We start from the raw sequence: 6,380 nt of genomic DNA, 5'->3' as shown, positions 1-6,380 counted from the left end.
GTTAAATCTTTTACCTTCTCATTTGAAGTATACTTTTCTTGAGGACAACCATAAGTTTCCGATAGTTATTTCAAGCGAACTCTCTACTCAAGAAGAAGAGAAGCTCCTTGAAGTCTTGAGAAAGTATTGTAAGGCCATCGGTTGGAGCCTAGCCGACATTGTAGGGATTAGCCCACATACTTGCATGCACCGTATATTCCTTGAAGATGGTGCTAGGGCAGTAAGACTATCTCAAAGGAGGCTAAATTCCACAATCCTTGATGTAGTGAAGAAGGAAGTGACTCGACTCTTAGAGGCGGATATTATTTACCCCATTTCCGATAGTGAATGGGTGAGTCCGGTACAAGTGGTGCCCAAGAAGTCGGGGATAACCATGGTAAAAGCTGAAAGTGGAGAACTAGTGGCTACTCGAGTTCAAAATACTTGGAGAGTTTGTATAGACTATCGGCATCTGAATCAAGCAACTAGAAAGGATCACTATCCTTTGCCTTTCATCGATCAGATGTTGGACCATCTATCAGGTAAATCTCACTACTGTTTCTGGATGGATACACCGAATATTTTTAGATTCACATTGCTCTTGAAGACCAGGAGAAAACTACTTTTACATGCTAATGAGTCCATATTTTTCAATATATTTTAGCTTGATTTGGATGGATTTCATCACATGAACTCACACTTAAGCACCAAAATAGCATACTCTTGTGTTTTGTCCCCAATTTGATCCTAAATGTGAAAACATGCAATTTTGTGCTTGAAATGAGCAATTTAATTTCACTTTTATTCCATTTGATGCCATGACATGTTTGCTGAGTCTTTTCAAGCCTTAGAGGCAAGAATGGATAGCCAAAAGTGGAAGAAAGCATATACAAGGGAGAAAACATGAAGAAAACAAGGAAAAGTACACACAGCAAAGTGTGTGTGCGCACAACCCTGCGTGCGTGCGTACAAGCGAGGATTTTCACGTGTACTTGCGCACAAGCACCTGTGCGTACGCACAGGTCAATTTTCAGCCGAGTGTGCGGACGCACACGTCAGTGCGTCCGCACAGGTCCCTGCACATGATTTCATTAAAGAAACGTGTACTACACGATTTTGGGGGCCTTTGGCCCAGTTTTGGAAGCTCCAATGCTGAAAGGGAAGTGCTATATCAAGAGGGATTGAAGCCATATGAAGGTATTAGAGTAGAAGGCCACTTTTTACATTTTTTTTTGCATAGTAATTAGGAGTAGGAGTAGTGTAGAGTAGAGAGCTCTCCTAGGGTTTATGTAGTTTCCATGTAGCATTTTATAGCAAGCTTAATCTTGGATTTTGATCATCTTTAATTGTAAGTACTCTTTAATTCCTCTTTAATTACATTGTCTTTATTTTCATTTCCTTTGGTTCAAGCACCTTGTTTTTAATTGCAATTTTGAGTTCTTGAAGTTTTGATTGATGAATTTAATGTTTCATGCTTTCTTTATGTTTGTTTGGATATTTATTGTTGGTATTGTTGATAGTTGGTTATAGTTTGTTATTTTTCCTTGCAATTTCCCATGTTTTACTTTTAGGCACACAAGGTGTTTGTGAAAATGCCAACTTTAGAATTTGAGTAGATTTTCTCACCTTGGCTTGTGGTTTGAGTTCCTAGGATACTAGAGTCATAATGTCCGACATTTAGTGGTAATTCTTGGGTAGTTAGTTGATTCTTGTTTCCATTGACACTAGCTTTTTATCAACTAGTTTGGTAAGTTAGCTAGGACTTATGGATTAAGGTCAATTATGCTTGATTGACTTACTCCTCGATGGTTGGGGTTGACTAGGCGAGATTGACTCATCATAATTACCATAGTTGTGGTTATGGCAATGATAGGATTCCTTGGATCCTTATTCCCAAGTCAAGGTTCTTTATTGCATTTATAGCATTTTCACTAGTTTTAATCCTATTTACCTTTGCTTGCATTAATTTTCAATTTTGATCATTTCTTAGTTCTTTTATTGCTAAGTTTCTTTAATCTTTCGTTCTTGATTGCGAAAACCCCTTTTGTCCCCTTGACAACCGAAAGAGTAACATTTCAATTGCATCCTAGGGAGAACGACCCGAGGTTGAAAGACTCTCGGTTTATATGTTTTGAATTGAAAATACTAAACTTTGATGTTGAGAGTTGGTCGTTAATTTAGCTATACTTGCAACGAACATATTCCATTTCGAGAAATTCTAGATCGACACTAGCTCTCTCATCACATGCCCTTTTGGAAGGTATGCATACAAAAGAATGTCATTTGGTTTATGTAATGTACCGACAACGTTCCAAAGGTGCATGGCTAGTGTCTTTTCTGATCTTCTGGAAAATTGTCTGGAAGTGTTCATGGGTGACTTTAGTGTCTATGGTAATTCTTTTGATGTGTGTTTGGATAATTTAGTTAGGGTATTGGAGAGATGTGTCCATACCAACCTTATGCTAAACTTTGAAACATGCCATTTTATGGTTAGCAAGGTTTAGGATACATTGTTTCCAAGGACAGAATCTCTGTCGATCCGGCTAAAATTGAAGTTATCTCTAGTTTACCTTAACCCTCCTCATTGAGGGAGATTCACTATTTTCTTGGACAAGCAGGTTTTTACCGCATGTTCATTAAATATTTCAGTAAGGTTACTCTACCTCTCTCCCGTTTACTCCAAAAAGATGTGGACTTTGATTTTGATGAGAATTTCAAGAAGGCTTTTGACAAACTAAAAGGTGCATTGACCATGGAACCCATTGTTCGAGGACTAGATTGGAGTCATTCATTTGAGATTATGTGTGATGCCTCTAACTATGCCATAGGTGCCGTGCTAGCATAGCGTGATGGTAATTCCCCTTACACCATTGCTTATGCCTCAAGGACCTTAGATACGGCTCAGTCTAACTACACTACTATTGAAAAGGAGTTATTAGCTATTGCTTTTGCACTTGATTAGTTTCAACCATACTTTCTAGGCTCCAAAGTAGTAGTGTATTCAGACCATGCCACTCTAAATAACCTTTTGAACAAGAAAGAGTCAAAGCCTAGGTTGATTAGATAGATCTTGCTTTTGCAAGATTTTGACTTAGAAATCAAAGATAGAAGTGGATCTCAAAATCTAGTGGCGGACCATTGGAGTCAGCTTGAGCATTTAAACATAGATCCCACTCCTATCAATGATTCATTTTTTCTAGATATCCTACATGCAATTTCTCAAAACACTCCTTGGTTTGCCCCAATTGCTAATTATTTGGTTGCATACATCTTCCCTGCTAACTTTTCCAGGCATGAAAAGGTTAAGTTGAGAAGTGATGCAAAATACTTATTTGGGATTATCCACATTTGTGGAGATGTGAAACGGACCAAATAATTAGAAAATGTGTGCCTAAGTGATGAGCGGATAATTTATACGCTTTTTGGCATTGTTTTTAGTATGTTTTTAGTAGGATCTAGTTACTTTTAGGGATGTTTTCATTAGTTTTTATGTTAAATTCATATTTCTGAACTTTACTATGAGTTTGTGTGTTTTTCTGTGATTTCAGGTACTTTCTGGCTGAAATTTGAGGGACTTGAGCAAAAATCAGATTCAGAGGTTGAAGAAGGACTGCTGATGCTGTTGGATTCTGACCTCCCTGCACTCAAAGTAGATTTTCTGGAGCTACAGAACTCGAAATGGCGCACTTCTAATTGCGTTGAAAAGTAGACATCCAGGGCTTTCCAGAAATATATAATAGTCCATACTTTAACCAAGAATAGACGACGCAAACTGGCGTTCAACGCCAGCTCTCTGCCCAATTCTGGCGTCCAGCGCCAGAAAAGGATCCAAAACCAGAGTTGAACGCCCAAACTGGCACAAATGCTAGCGTTCAACTCCAAGAAGGATTATTCTATGTTTATTTAATTATTATTCGAAAACACCATTATCAATTTATATCTGCCTGACTGAGATTTACAAGGTGACCATAGGTTGCTTCATACCAACAATCTCCGTGGGATTCGACCCTTACTCACGTAAGGTATTACTTGGACGACCCAGTGCACTTGCTAGTTAGTTGTGCGAAGTTGTGAACCATGGTATTGGCATCATGTTTTTGGCACCATTACCAGGGAAAGAAAGAGCGATGAATTTTACATAATCAAAGTGTGATCACAATTTCTGCGCACCAAGTTTTTGGCGCCGTTGCCGGGGATTGTTCGAGTTTGGACAACTAACGGTTCATCTTGTTGCTCAGATTAGGTAAATTTTCTTTTTGTTTTCTTTTCAAAAATTTTTCAAAAATCTTTCAAACTTTTCTCCTTTGTTTTCGAAAAGAAAAAAAAATTTAAAAAAAAAATAAAATTGTTTTCAAAAATATATTTTTCTTCAAAATTTTTAAGAATGAATTCTAGTGTTTCATATAACATGTTTTAGCTTGGCTGGCTATTAAGCCATGTCTAACTCCCAGGATTCTGATTGAGGACTATGAATTCATTACTTCCTTTTTCCCAAATATTTTCGAAAAAAAATTAAAAGAAAATACAAAAAAATTTCTAAAATCATAAAAATCAAAAATATTTTGTGTTTCTTGTTTGAGTCTTGAGTCATGTTATAAGTTTGGTGTCAATTGCATGTGCATCTTGCATTTTTCGAAAATTCTCATGCATTCATGGTGTTCTTCATGATCTTCAAGTTGTTCTTGGTAAGTCTTCTTGTTTGATCTTTGTATTTGCATATTTTGTGTCTTTTCTTGTTTTTCATATGCATTCTTGAATTCTTAGTGTCTAAGCATTAAAGAATTCTAAGTTTGGTGTCTTGCATGTTTTTCTTGCATTAAAAATTTTTCAAAAATATGTTCTTGGTGTTCATCTTGACATTCAAAGTGTTCTTGGTGTTCATCTTGACATTCATAGCATTCTTGCATGCATTCATTGTTTTAATCTAAAAATTTCATGCATTGCATAATTTTTCTTGTTTTTTTCTCTCATTATTAAAAATTCAAAAATCAAAAAAATATCTTTCCCTTTTTCTCTCTTAAAATTTCGAAAATTAGATTTGACTTTTTCAAAAATTTTTAAAAAATCTAGTTGTTTTTATGAGTCAAATCAAATTTTCAATTTAAAAATCTCATCTTTTCAAAATCTTTTTCAAAAATCAAATCTTTTTTTAAATTTCTTAGTTATTTTCAAAAATTCCAAAAATATTTTTCAAAAATCTTTTTCTTATTTTTATATCAAATTTTCGACAATAACAATAACAATTAATGTTTTGATTCAAAAATTTCAAGTTTGTTACTTACTTGTTAAGAAAGATTCAAACTTTAAGTTCTAGAATCATATCTTGTGATTTCTTGTGAATCAAGTCATTAATTGTGATTTTAAAAATCAAATCTTTTTCAAAACTAACTTCTATCATATCTTTTCAAAAATATCTTCCTATCTTATTTTTTTTCAAAAAAAATTTGATTTCAAAATATCTTCTCTAACTTCCTAACTTCTTATCTTTTCAAAATTTGTTTCAACTAACTAACTAACTTTTTGTTTGTTTCTTATCTTTTCTAAAACTACCTAACTAACTCTCTCTCTCTAATTTTCGAAAATATCTTCCCCCTTTTTCAAAAATTTCTTTTTAATTAACTAATTATTTTAACTTTTGATAAAAAAAATTTCGAAAAAAAAAAATTTACTAACATTTTTCAAAAACTATTTTCGAAAATCACTAACTCTTTTTCAAAAATTATTTTCAAAAATTCTTCATCTCTCTCATCTCCTTCTATTTATTTATTCATCTACTAACACTTCATCACTCACCAAATTCGAACCCCCGCTTCCATCTGTGTTTGAATTTCTTCTTCTTCTTTTCTTCTACTCACACTGGAACCTCTATGCTTGGGCAAAAAGGATCTCTATTATTATTATTTTTCTGCGCCTTCTTCTTTGTCATATGAGCAGGAGCAAGGACAAGAACATTCTTGTTGAAGCAGATCCAGAACCTGAAAGGACTCTGAAGAGGAAACTAAGAGAAGCTAAATTACAACTATCCAGCAAGCACCTGTCAGGAATTTTCGAACAGGAAGAGGAGATGGCAGCCGAAAATAACAATAATGCAAGGAGAATGCTTGGTGACTTTACTGCACCTAATTCCAATTTACATGGAAGAAGCATCTCCATCCCTACCATTGGAGCAAACAATTTTGAGCTGAAACCCTAGCTAGTTTCTCTGATGCAGTAGAACTGCAAGTTTCATGGACTTCCATCTGAAGATCCTTTTTAGTTCTTAACTGAATTCTTGCAGATCTGTGATACTGTTAAGACTAATGGAGTAGATTCTGAAGTCTACAGGCTCATGCTTTTCCCTTTTGCTGTAAGAGAAAGAGCTAGAGTATGGTTGGACTCCCAACCTAAGGATAGCCTGAACT

The sequence above is a fragment of the Arachis ipaensis genome, chromosome B01, assembly GCF_000816755.2.
Source record: "Arachis ipaensis cultivar K30076 chromosome B01, Araip1.1, whole genome shotgun sequence".
Lineage (NCBI taxonomy): Eukaryota > Viridiplantae > Streptophyta > Magnoliopsida > Fabales > Fabaceae > Arachis > Arachis ipaensis.
The sequence above is the reverse complement of the archived record's forward strand: the minus strand, read 5'-3'. Positions refer to the sequence as shown.